The following is a 14,464-nucleotide window of genomic DNA, read 5'->3' on the forward strand; positions in this document are numbered from 1 at the left end:
ACAAAATGTGGTCTATGTATATAATGGGATATTATTTAGCCTTAAAAAGAAGAGGATCCTGCAACTTAAAAATCTTGTTAAAGGAAACACCATGAAAATTATGGATTTGAATATGTAAAATTGTGCTTTGAGACACATAATGACTTGCTATTACTCCAGACAAAATTGAAATAAAAATTATAAAATAAATTAAAAATAAATTAAAAATTATGAATAAATCAATAGAATTAAGATGAATAAAGTAAAAAAGAACCAGAAACACATGGACTCATTTTTCAATAAAGTTCAAAAGGGCATAAAAGTTAGAACAAAAGGGAAATTGGTCAACTTTCTGTCTGGTTAAAGTCACAGTGTTTGAAAAATGGCCATGGGTATTTTGACAAACATCCTGCGGCTCTATTCTACTCATCCTTGATTTGATTTATTGTACTGGACACCTGAAAGCTGGGACCCAGCAGGTCGTTGAGCCTTAATATTCTTGTTATATAAAATTAAACTGGTATAAAGCTCTAAACCAAGAGTTCCTAATACCCCAGAATTACTTGCATGTTACAAAACAATATTTCTGCAAATAAATCCCTAAAATTTCCAGAAGAGTGAAAGTATATTTAAATAAATTATAGGGCATCATCAGAATTCACTTGACTTATATTCTCTTGATTTAAGTGGTGAGAGAAGCCTTGATATCAACTACAGTCTTTTTCTTGACATAATGATAATAGTATTCTCATATTTTACCTGAAGTTTCAACTTCAATATTGAAAGAAAGAGCAAAGCAACACTTACTGCCATAAGAGCTCATGTGATTTTCTTGATAGGAGAGTATTAGGAACTTATGGTGTCCTCTTCAAAATGACAGGAACCTGAGGTCGTATTCCTACATTTTCTACTTAATCTTTATGTGACCTCTGTCCTTCCATCATCTCATACACATTGCAATGAAGTAGAAAACTATTTCTCATATTTCAAGGTCTCAAGTTGCAGATGGGATAGGGAGCAAATGTTGGAAATATGATAAGGCTATCGAAAATATATGCAAGCAGCTACATAAACTGTGAAGCTTAAGTTCATTCTGCTACAGTGTAAAAATATAACATTTCCATGAATATGAAAGAAGAATATGAGAAATTTGGCATATAACTCAGCTAATCCCAACACCTCAAATTTTTGAATCTCTTTCTCTTGTCCCCTTGAGATTGTTTATTAGTATTAAAACTATATAGCTTAGTATTACTTAGCCCACAATTTTATTAGCATTAAAATTTAGTGGTTCAGAACAAATGACTCACAGTGAAAGAATGATGGATTTGAGTTCTATTCCACACCTGCTTTTGTGGGACTGTGGACAATTTGCAATCTGAACTCGAAGTCTCTTTAAGCTGGAAATGCATGCAATAAAAATACCGACCTCATAAGTATTTCATACGGTAGTGAATGTAAATGTTTAGTACATTGCAAAACATGTGGTAAACGTAATGTGAGCTCTAGACTACATATTATTACCAGAGAGATTCAGCTGTTAAGATAATTAATACCACCATTCTTTCAAGGCCAAAGTCAAGGCAGAGATGATTCTGAATATAACATCATGTTGTATACTCAGATGTTCCTCCCTTTGTTACGGCCAAATTTCCACGGTCCGTTGGTAAGGGAGTAACAATATACATGTATAGAGACTTAAAAAAGTTCTTCAATAGAATATCACAAGGACTCGAATTTGCAAGGAATCAATGAGAGGGACAACTGCTGTGGGTTTGCAGAAATAGTGTAAATATCTATAAAATTAAGAGGTTCTGGATTTCCTTCTGAGCCTGTGGAGACAGAGTTTGAGATGTGCAATTTAGTAACAGTTTAATGTACAGATGTGAGAGTTGGGCCATAAAGAAGGCTGAGCACTGAAGAATTGATGCTTGCACACTGTGGTGTTGGAGAAGACTTTTGGGAGTCCCTTGGACAGCAAGGAGATCCAACCAGTCAATCCTAAAGGAAATCAACCCTGAATGTTCATTGGAAGGACTGATGCTGAAGATGAAGCTCCAATACTTTGGCTACCTGATACAGGAGCCAAGTCATTTGAAAAGACCCTGATGCTGGGAAAGATTGAAGGCAAAAGGAAAAGAGGGTGGCAGAGGATGAGGTGGTTAGGTAACATCAGCAACTCAATGGGCATGAATTTGAGCAAACTCTGGCAGATAGTGGAGGACAGGGAAGCCTGGAATGCTTCAGTGCTGCAGTCCATGGGGGTCACAAAGAGTTGGGTACGACTTAGCAAGTGAACAACAACAAAGCTTGGACATTGGTTACAGATAAAGGGATTCAAAACTGCAGGGCAAACTGATATTAGGAAGTGGAAGAAAGTGAGCAGAAAAGAACCAGAAAGTTTGTTTACTTGAAGACTTTGTATTCATTAGGGAGTTAGTGAGATAAACTTAGTTAATGAAAAACTCGAGGCAAAAGAAGTCCCAGTGAAGGGGAAGGGGCTCGTGGGTTCCAGAAAGAGCAGCTCCCCTGCAGCCATTCTCCTCCCCCTAAAGGCAGAAAACCAGTCAATCCAGGTTCCTTTCAAGACTCACCACCTTTCCTGCTTCCACATATGCATGTTAGTTGTGTTACTGTCTAATAATATCTGCCTGCTTCCTATCTCATAGGGCTAGAGGAGAAATTAATTGTATGAATTTTGTCAAGCATGTCAGGGTCCCCAGAGATATGCAACATAAACATCTTACTATTGTTTATATTATTCCTTCCACTTGTTTTGTACCTGGTATGGAAGAGGAAGATAGTTGCATTTGTCTAGCACACATTGATATTTTCTTTAAAATAAAATCAGATTTTATTGACTCCATTCTTCAGATTTTGAGAAAAGATGTATATATATATATGTACAGTTCAGTTCAGTTCAGTCGCTCAGTAGTGTCCGACTCTTTGCAACCTCATGAATCGCAGCATGCCAGGCCTCCCTGTCCATCCATTACCAACTCCCGGAGTTCACTCAAACTCATGTCCATCGAGTCGGTGATGCCATCCAGCCATCTCATTCTCTGTCGTCCCCTTTTCCTCCTGCCCCCAATCCCTCCCAGCATCAGAGTCTTTTCCAGTGAGTCATGAGGTGGCCAAAGTATTGGAGTTTCAGCTTTAGCATAAGTCCTTCCAATGAACACCCAGGATTGATCTCCCTTAGAATGGACTGGTTGGATCTCCTTGCAGTCCAAGGGACTCTCAAGAGTCTTCTCCAACACCACAGTTCAAAAGCATCAATTCTTCGGCAATCAGCTTTCTTCACAGTCCAACTCTCACATCCATACATGACCACGGGAAAAACCATAGCCTTGACTAGATGGACCTTGGTTGGCAAAGTAATGTCTCTGCTTTTTAATATACTATCTAGGTTGGTCATAACTTTTCTTCCAAGTAGTAAGCGTCTTTTAATTTCCTGGCTGCAATCAGCATCTGCAGTGATTTTGGAGCCCAAAAAAATAAAGTCTGACACTGTTTCCACTGTTTTTCCATCTATTTGCCATGAAGTGATGGGACCAGATGCCATGATCTTTGTTTTCTGAATGTTGAGCTTCAAGCCAAACTTTTCACTCTTTTCTTTCACTTTCATTAAGAGGCTTTTTAGTTCCTCTTCACTTTCTGCTTAAAGGTGGTGTCATGTGCATATCTGAAGTTATTGATATTTCTCCCGGCAATCTTGATTCCAGCTTGTGCTTCTTCCAGCCCAGCGTTCCTCATGATGTACTCTGCATATATATATATATATATATATATATATATATATATATTTTAAAGAGGCTTTTACTTTTTTCATGCCCTTATCAGATAAGTGCTTTGTATGATATCTGTATTTTTAGTATCTATTCCCGTAGCTAATTTATTTCATCCTTAGAAAGAGCCATCACAACCATTTTGTCTCAACCTTATTCTTTGATTCAAGCACATGTTGTCTCCCTGCCATCCTGTAGTCTTCCATCTCTTTTAAGAACATATAATGATGATACAAATGAACTTATATACAAAATAGAAACAGACTCACAGACATAGAAAGCAAACTTACGGTTACCAAAGGGGAAAGAGAAGGGAGGGATAAACTAGGAGTTTGGGGGACTTCTCTAGTGGTACAGTGGTTAGGACTCTGCACTTCTACTTCAGGAAATAGGAGTTTAGTCCCTGGTCTGGAAGCTAAGATCCTGCATGCCACGCAACATGGCAAAAAAAAAAAAAAGGAGTTTGGGATTAACATGTACACACTGCTATAAATAAAATAGATAACCAACAAGGACCTACTCCATAGCACAAGGAACTATGCTCAATATTTACTGATAACCTATAAGGGAAAAGAATCTGAAAAAATGTGATATATATGTTAAACTGAATAATGTGCTGTATACCTGAAACTAACACAATGTAAATCGACCATACTTGAATTAAAAAAGAAATCTCTATATATAAGAAATATATTTATATATATATATATAAGAAAACTATTTCCAGATGGTAGTAGTGGTAAAGAATCTGCCTACCAATGCAGGAGATGCCAGAGATGTAGATTAGATCCCTGGGTCAGGAAGATGCTCTGGAGGAGGGCATGGCAACCCCCTCCACTATTCTTGCCTGGAGAATCCCATGGACAGAAGAGCCTTGTGGGCTACAGTGCAGAGAGTCACAAAGAGTCAGACAGGACTGAAGCAACTTAGCAGCACACATCTGAAATAAAAGGGTTGGAAATAATCAAATAAGCCGAACTGTGGTGCTGGAGAAGACTCTTGAGAGTCCCTTGGACTGCAAGGAGATCCAACCAGTCCCTTCTAAAGGAGATCAATCCTGGGTGTTCATTGGAAGGACTGATGCTAAAGCTGAAACTCCAATACTTTGACTACCTCATGCGAAGAGTTGACTCACTGGAAAAGACTCTGATGCTGGGAAGGATTGAGGGTGGGAGGAGACGGGGACAACAGAGAATGAGATGGCTGGATGGCATCACCAACTCGATGGACATGAGTTTGGGTGAACTCCAGGAGTTGGTGATGGACAGGGAGGCCTGGTGTGCTGTGATTCATGGGGTCGCAAAGAGTCGGACACGACTGAGTGACTGAACTGAACTGAAACCCTAAGAATTACTATTGATTCTTAGAAAAAACGTTACATTTTACTTTGGCTGATTAAGCCAGTGAAATACCATTAACCTCAGTTAAAGAACAACAGCTGCCAAATATTTTAATAAGATGAACAGACTGCTGCCTGGTAGGCCCAGCTCCTCCCTGCTGTAACACCCCATCCTGGTTCATTCTGAAGGTGTTTGAACAGGAAGAGGACGTGCTTCTCCGTATGTGTGTTAAGCTCTTCTGTTTATGAGGAGGGACAACTTTCGGCAGCAGTGTGCTGGGGATAATTTTCCCCTCAGAGCACCAATGAATTATTTACTACTCGATTTGTCAAAGAAAAGCTTGGCTATACTACAGTGACAGAATTATGCTATAGAAATAGAATATTGTTTAAGAAATTATTGGTGCAAAAAAAGCAACTAAAGCAGAAGGCACAGTTGGTTTTCCAAATATACATACATAGCACTCACATTTATCTTAATTCTAGGGCTTTATCCACCTCATGTGACGAGTTGACTCACTGGAAAAGACTCTGATGCTGGGAGGGATTGGGGGCAGGAGGAGAAGGGGACGACAGAGAATGAGATGGATGGATGGCATCACCGACTCGATGGACATGAGTTTGAGTGAACTCCAGGAGTTGGTGATGGACAGGGAGGCCTGTCGTGCTGTGATTCATGGGGTTGCGGAGAGTCGGACACGACTGAGTGACTGAACTGAACTGAACTGAACTGAACTGAGGGCTTATGAAAAAATTCTAGCATGTTTTGCCTTTATAAGACTATTTTTATGTTCTTTGTGCATCTGTTGGCTTAATTTTACCCCAGTCCCTTTCTTTGCATCCTGCTGTATTAATCTCTTGGAGGATCTCCTTTTGTTACTTTTGTCAAGAAAGAATGTTTCTCTTACATTATCTCCTATTTTCTAGTACTTCTTAATCTCATATTAAATGGAATAGTCTATGTGAGTTCAATAACAAGTTAACTTTTTAAAATGTCTTTTTCACTTCGTTTCTTTTTTTGTTGTTGTTATCTTCTCTTCCTCACATCTTTTTAAAACTGACAGTTTTCATGAAATTAAAAGATGCTTACTCCTTGGAAGGAAAGTTATGACCAACCTAGATAGCATATTAAAAAGCAGAGACATTACTTTGCCAACTAAGGTCCGTCTAGTCAAGGCTATGGTTTTTCCACTGGTCATGTATGGATGTGAGAGTTGGGCTAAAAAGAAAGCTGAGTGCCGAAGAATTGATGCTTTTGAACTGTGGTGTTGGAGAAGACTCTTGTGAATCCCCTGGACTGCAAGGAGATCCAACCAGCCCATTCTGAAGGAGATCAATCCTGGGGTGTTCATTGGAAGGACTGATGCTGAAGCTGAAACTCCAATACTTTGGCCACCTGAAGCTGACTTATTGGAAAAGACCCTGATTCTGGGAAAGATTGAGGGAAGGAGGAGAAGGGGATGGCGGAGGGTGAGATAGGTGGATGGCATCGCTGACTCGATGGACATGGGTTTGAGTAGACTCCGGGAGTTGGTGATGGACAGGGAAGCCTGCTGCAGTTCATGGGGTCTCAGAGTCGGACACGAATGAGCAACTGAACTGAACTGAACTTCACATCTTTTTAAAACTGACAATTTTCATTGTTCAGCTTCTTTGTGTCCTCAAATCCCAATACAAACACTCCTTGTTTTGCCTGGTTGTGATATGCATGGATTTCAGCTATCTAGGTTTACTTAAATAAACCAGTACTTGAATGGCATATTCAAATATCAACTGCCTCTGTATATTAACTGTAAGCAATTGCATGAGGTACCAGCTTTGCTGATAGCTCTTCAGCCCACAGATCATTCACATAAACAAGAGATGTGCATCATTAGTAATGACTGATTACATTACTTCTCTCAAAGTCTGTTGACAATTGGTCCCTGAACAGCTGCTGTTCTGTTCAAACACAGACAGCAAAGCATATAGTTAGTTGTGTTTCTTTCTTATCACTCAGTGCTAAAACCAAGATACATTGTACAGAAACTGATCCTTGAAGTTGGAAATTTGTCAGCAAAAATTTGGTAAAGAAACAAAACATGATAGCATTGGGAATGAAATTTTAATTGAACACACACTAAATACTTGAAGACACAGCTGAGGCAAGGGAGGTTGACCTTGCTGCCTTAAGACTCTAGACTGTGGATAAGCTGCCTAGACTCTAGGTATGCAACCAGACAAACTCCATGAAGGCAAACTCACTGACAAAATAGGAAAAGTGACGATGATGAAAAGGATAAAAATGCTCTAGAGCAAATGACACCAACATGAAACTTCACATAAAAGGAACTCGGAGCTATTTCGTGTTACTGTAAGAGCAAAAGATATAATGTTGAAAGTTGATGAAAACATAGAAATGAGTATGACAATTTGCTAAAGCATAGAAAAAATCGCTCCCTCCTTATTCCTTACTGTAATTCGTACTATGAGAAGAAAGCAAATGCTGTTCAAATGACTGTTGTTAAACTTGTTACAAAGAACCAAAGCACTAATTTTCAGTGTTTCCAGTGAAATTATGATGTACTAAGTAAATATGAGTTTTTACTGTTTTTTATGCCTCTAAACATTTATAACGGACATTGAGTTTTTAGTGTTTTGACACAGTTTTTAGCGCGAACAGGACAATTGTATTTTTCCCCATTGGATACCACATGGTCCCAGCATTTCAGCCATTTATACAGTACTGCACTCATATGCAAAGTGAGGGCAGCCTCCTTTTAAAAATTTTAATAATAGAAAAGTTGTAGTTCTGTCAGTTCAGTCCCTTAGATTGAGGTATTTACAACACTTCCTGTATCTGAGTGTCACATGTATTTAGAGGCATACCGGCTGACACAAATCTGAGTATGCTTCATTTTGAAGCCATTTTGTAAATGTCTTCTTTGTAATTGATGTTCCATGGAATTCAAATCAAGGAAGTCACCATCTAGATGCCCAAATCATGATCCTGATGGAGAGTATAGTGCTTCCGTGATTTTTTGGTTATTTTTATTGCAACAAAGGAATGGTATTTCACTATGTAGTTTTTTTTTTTTTTTTTCATAGTTAGAGATATGTCAACTGAAAAGTGAAAGTGAAAATCACTCAGTCACGGCCGAATCTTTACGACCCCATGGACTCTAGAGTTCATCCCCGTGGAATTCTTCAGGCCAGGATACCGGAGTGGGTAGCCTTTCCCTTCTCCAGGGGATCTTCCCAACCCAGGGATTAAACCCAGGTCTCCCACATTGCAGGTGGATTCTTTACCAACTGAGCCACAAAGGAAGCCTAAGAATCCTGGAGTGGGTAGCCTATCCCTTCTCCAGCGGATCTTCCCAATCCAGGAATTGAATGGGGGTTTCCTGCATTGCAGGCAGATTCTTTACCAACTGAGATATCAGGGAAGTCAATATGTCAACTATTTGCTCATAAATATTCTCATCTATGAACCAAGACCCTTTCTTCCTACTCTGTTTTTTTAAAAATTTTTCTTAAAAAGCTACTGTTAAAAATAATCACTGCAGATGCTGATTGCAGCCATGAAATTAAAAGACGCTTACTCCTTGGAAGGAAAGTTATGACCAACCTTGATAATATATTGAAAAGCAGAGACATTACTTTGCCAACCAAGGTCCGTCTAGTCAAGGCAATGGTTTTTCCCGTGGTCATGTATGGATGTGAGAGTTGGACTGTGAAGAAGGCTGATAGCCGAAGAATTGATGCTTTTGAACTGTGGTGTTGGAGAAGACTCTTGAGAGTCCCTTATACTGCAAGGAGATCCTACCAGTCCATTCTAAGGGAGATCAATCCTGGATGTTCATTGGAGGGACTGATGCTAAAGCTGAAACTCCAATACTTTGGCCACCTCATGCGACGAGTTGACTCACTGGAAAAGACTCTGATGCTGGGAAAGGTTGGGGGCGGGAGGAGAAGGGGACGACAGAGAATGAGATGGCTGGATGGCATCACCGACTCTGTGGACATGAGTTTGAGTGAACTCCGGGAGTTGGTGATGGACAAGGAGGCCTGGCGTTCTGTGATTCATGGGGTCACAGAGAGTCGGACACGACTGAGCGAATGAACTGAACTGAACTGACTGAAAAATAATGAAGTAAAAATATTACTATTAATAAATGAAATAAGAATGCCATATGAAGAATATTGTAGTTTAGTTGCTAAGTCATGTCTGACTCTTGCAATCCCATGGACTGTAACCTGCCTGGCTCCTGGGGCATCTCTGGTGCCTGGTAAGGCCCAGGATATTTTGAGCTTGAGTTCTATGAGTCCTTTCTAACAAATTCCTATTTGAGATAGAGCAAGAATTGTTTTTCTTTATTTGCAGTCCAAAGTCTTTCAAAGACTACTTACTCCATGTGATATAGCTTATTATCCAAATTATGAAACAAAATATTTTGACAAATATGTTGGAGTCAATTAGACATGTAACCAATACCTAATGAGTGCCTGTTAAAAGTCATACTCAGAACAGGGTCCTGAAGCTATAAAGATGAATAAGATGCAGTTCCTATCCAGTGAAGTTTTTTTTTTTTTTCTGATGAATAAATACAGACCTTGTTTTAGATGAGACAAAATAAACTTCCCTGTACTTATCATTTCTTATACTGAATAAGCTTTCAGCATGCAGTATGTTTCCATGTTAATAAAGCTTGGGTGTAGTGCAACAATTTTTATGATCATTCAGATCTGTCCAACTTTATTTTGATTTTTTCATTTAAATAAAGTGGAATGGGCATTGTAAAGGAGTGATGGAAATATGGTGAATTTAATCACAGGGATTTCTCCTTGAGGATGATATATAAGAGTTCCATGAAATCCAGTTATACCTAGCTTTGAGAAACAAAGAAAATGTATTTGGGGGGAAAGGCCATTTGATGCAATTATGCTGTTTTCTCTTCCTTTGCTTTCTTTTTTGAAGGATAACACACTGGGTTGGAGCTGAAGCTCTTGAGATAGACTTACAGGTTTTGAATTCTGGTCTTACCATCCAGCTAGCTGCATGGCTTGAGCTAATCTATTTCTTGCTTCTATTTCCTCATTTTTAAAAAGAGGATGTAATAGTATCTACCCACGTGATCATTTTGAAAATTAAATAAGGTTTAAAAAGAAAAACACAGAAATCTTAAAACAGTGCTTGCTATATATTCTATATGTTGGGTATTGAAAACATAATAGATGCCTTTGTTACTCTCTTTAAGCAGAAGCACATAGCACAGTTGTGAATACACAATCATGAGACTCTGATTTCATTATATTCTTTATGGCCTAAAAGAGGAGATGAAATATGACAAAAATCATACATACTTATAGTAATTAAATTTGTAATTCTGTGTTGAGTATCTTGGAGTTAATTTTTCAAGCCAGCTCTCAAAAAATGGAAACAAAATTTGTATTCTTCCTTTATCCAGCTTTGCTTCAGTAAAAATCGGTTTTATTGTTATTTACCTGATTCATTTTCTCTAGTGCAATAATTAATGGCAAAGAAATGTTTATGGCTTACCTTTTATTTATCAGAGAAAAAAGATGACTGGAATAGAAAAAGTAAATACAGATTTATTTCTGACAACAGTAGTTTAACTAGAAAAGTTATATGCTAAGTTATTCCTTTACTGTGAAAGTTATATAAATATAACTGAATTTGTTTGATGGATTCAGGTTAAGTGAATGTGATATACATATTTATAAAACACAATTGTATTATATACATAATTTATGTATTTATACACATATATATATATTCCACATATATATATAATGGAAAATGAGCCGAGGGATAAATTTTGCACACAAATCATGCTGCAAGGTTTAAACACCTTCTTCACAACACTGGAAAATAAGGATCAGGAAATCTACCTCAAAAGTCAGAGATAAACAAACCTAAGAGGTGCCTATGGGATTATTTAAAGTATTTGCTTTATGAAAAGGAGTGGAACCTTTCAACTACTAACTATATATAAAAGTAATTATCCTTATAATGATCAATAAAAACTTAACCCAGATATAATATTATACTGTTAATATCTTGTATTGTTCAAGGAAATACACCCTAGTGTTATCTTAACATTTCCTCCTTGTATTAATCAAGTGTCGATGACCATGACTTAAGGCCTGAAAATATTGTGGTGGAAAGCCTTGGCAGAGGGAGAGCCAGATTGTATGTGCGTAGGGTTATTTATCATGCTGTCACTGAACCCTAGGGAAGTGCAGTTCCAGCTAATTTATTACAATGTTGTTTCATTTTTTTACTGGGCGCGAGGACTTACACTGAGGCCATCGCACTGTGATCTGCACTCCGGCAGCACCAGTGACAACGCTCTTCGCTTGCACATTTTTTATGGCACCTATTTTTTCCTGACTCTGCTCTCTTTCCCATAACATTTAGGAACATTCATTAAACTCAGTAGATGCCAAGGGCTGTATGTGTGTGCTGAGGGCTGAGAGTGGAAGGGGAGGGCGTTGAAACAATGAATGCTGCCCCAGAACTATATACATGTTACTTGCAAATATGACTTGTGTGAGCCTCTATATCTTACGTAGGATAACTCGATAGACAAGTCCTCCAAATGCTTTTGCCCTCTACCAAGATGAAAGAAGGCAGAAAGTGATATTAAACTACTGGAATCACTAACTCTTCTTCTAATATAAAAACACATAATAATGGAATTCAGGCGAGAGAAGAGTGATGGGTTGAAAGATACGAAGCCTAAGAAAAGAATAATTTGTTTTAATTGTGTGCAAACAATGTATACGAAGCTCCCCATTTCTTTTTCCCTCATACAGCCAGAAAATAGCTCATTTCAAATATTCATTTAGGAATCTCCTCAAAGAAATTATAAACCAAGACTCAGTTGTTTTAAATTGTGGGTATTTCTTGAGAATGTGTATTATACATACATACATATAGATAGATAGAGATAGATAGCGGCAAGAAGATCAAATAGAAATGCATGCTGAATATTGAGCTCAGTTGCAAAAAAGAAAGCAAAACCACAAAATGTCCTTTACCCCTGAAATGTGGTATACATGTTATGCTTTCTCATTTTACTACCCATACACTGATACAGACTTTATCCAAAGAGCGTTTGCATGGGAGAGGGAGGTTTTTGTACATCAAACATTCATCTTCTAAGAACTTGAAAATAGATTAATAATGCATGTTGTGGAATATAAGATAATACACTTAGAATTTGATTTCACATCTGCTGTTCTATTTAATCTGTCCAATAATAATAAACATAATAAGTTTCTAAAAAGAACAGAACAAAAAAAGTTGCATGACCACTTGAAGTTACTGCTCAGTTAGCCACAATCACAACTAGAACCACAAGCTAAGGCTATTAAACTGTGTTTTGTGCAGATATTGTAATGGGAAATTGGATCTATGCAGACCTAAGTTTCTCTTCTAATATTTCTAAGTCAACTCTGTTAACAGAGACAGAGACCTAAGACAGGGACTCTTAGGAAAAAACAGAATTCTACCTTACTAGGGTGGTGCTTCCTAATATGATAGCCTGTGGCCACATATGCCTCTTAAGCACTTAAAATGTGGCTAAACTCAATTCAGATCAGTTGTAAGGGTAAAATACATATTAAATATCAAAGACTTGGTACAAAAATCATGTAAAATATATTTTTAATAATTTAACATTCATTAAATGTTGAAATAATTTGCTATACCTATTGACTTAACACATATCACTAAATTTAATTGTTTTCATTCCAATACCAAAGAAAGGCAATGTCAAAGAAGGCTCAAACTACCACACAATTGCACTCATCTCACTTGCTAGTAAAGTAATGCTCAAAATTCTCCAAGCCAGGCTTCAACAGTTTGTGAACCATGAAATTCCAGATGTTCAAGCTGGATTTAGAAAAGGCAGAGGAATAAGAGATCAAATTGCCAACATCTGCTGGATCATTGGAAAAGCAAGAAGTTCCAGAAAAACATCTATTTCTGCTTTATTGACTATGCCAAAGCCTTTAACTGTGTGAATCACAACAAACTGTGGAAAATTCTGCAAGAGACAGGAATACCAGACCACCTGACCTGCCTCCTGAGAAATCTGTATGCAGGCCAAGAAGCAACAGTTAGAACCAGACATGGAACAACAGACTATTTCCAAACAGGGAAAGGAGTACATCAAGGCTGTATATTGTCACCCTGCTTATTTAACTTACATGCAGAGTACATCATGAGAAATGCCAGGCTGGATGAAGCACAGCTGAAATCAAGATTTCCAGGAGAAATACCAACAGCCTCAGATATGCAGATGACACTGTTATGACAGAAAGTGAAGAACTAAAGAACCTCTTGATGAAAGTGAAAGAGAAGAGTGAAAAAGTTGGCATAAAACTCAACATTCAGAAAACTAAGATCATGGCATCTGGTCCCATCACTTCATGGCGAATAGATGGGGAAACAGTGGAAACAGTGTCAGACTTTACTTTGGGGGGCTCCAAAATCACGGCAGATGGTGACGGCAGCCATGAAATTGAAAGATGCTTACTCCTTGGAAGAAAAGTTATGACCAACCTAGACAGCATATTAAAAAGCGGAGACATTACTTTGCCGGCTAAGGTCTGTTTAATCAGAGCTATGGTTTTTCCAGTAGTCATATATGGATGTGAGAGTTGGACCATAAAGAAAGCTGAGTGCTGAAGAATTGATGCTTTTGAACTGTGGTGCTGGAGAAGACTCTTGAGAGTCCCTTGGACTGCAAGGAGATCCAACCAGTCCATCCTAAAGGAGATCAGTCCTGAGTGTTCATTGGAAGGACTGATGCTGAAGCTGAAACTCCAATACTTTGGCCACCTGATGAGATAAGCTGACTTATTGGAAAAGACCCTGATTCTGGGAAAGATTAAAGGCAGGAGGAAAAGGGGACGACAGAGGATGAGATGGTTGGATGGCATCACTGACTCAAGGGATATGAATTTGAGCAAGCTCTGGGAATTGGTGATGGACAGGGAAGCCTGGTGTGCTGCTGTCCATGGGGTCACAAAGAGTTGGACATGACTGAGCGACTGCACTGAACTGAAATGATGGATTTGTAGACTCAGTATTTTCAACATATTCTTTCTCTCCACATTTCCTTAGAGAACCATGCAAGCCCAATCAAAATTTCAGTGTGATTTTAGTAGAAATGGACAAGCTAATTCTAAAATCTACAACAAAATGTAAGCAACCAAGAATAACTAGAATAATTTTTAAGAGAAGAGCAAAATTGAGGCTTTTCATACCTGATTTCAAAACTTACTGTGATGCTACAATAATCTGACAGTGTGGTGCTGGAGTAGTCTAGACAAAGAGATAGCTGTA

This window comes from Moschus berezovskii, chromosome 23, assembly GCF_049115385.1.
Source record: "Moschus berezovskii isolate FMDL1 chromosome 23, NW_MosBer_1.0, whole genome shotgun sequence".
NCBI classification, from domain to species: domain Eukaryota; kingdom Metazoa; phylum Chordata; class Mammalia; order Artiodactyla; family Moschidae; genus Moschus; species Moschus berezovskii.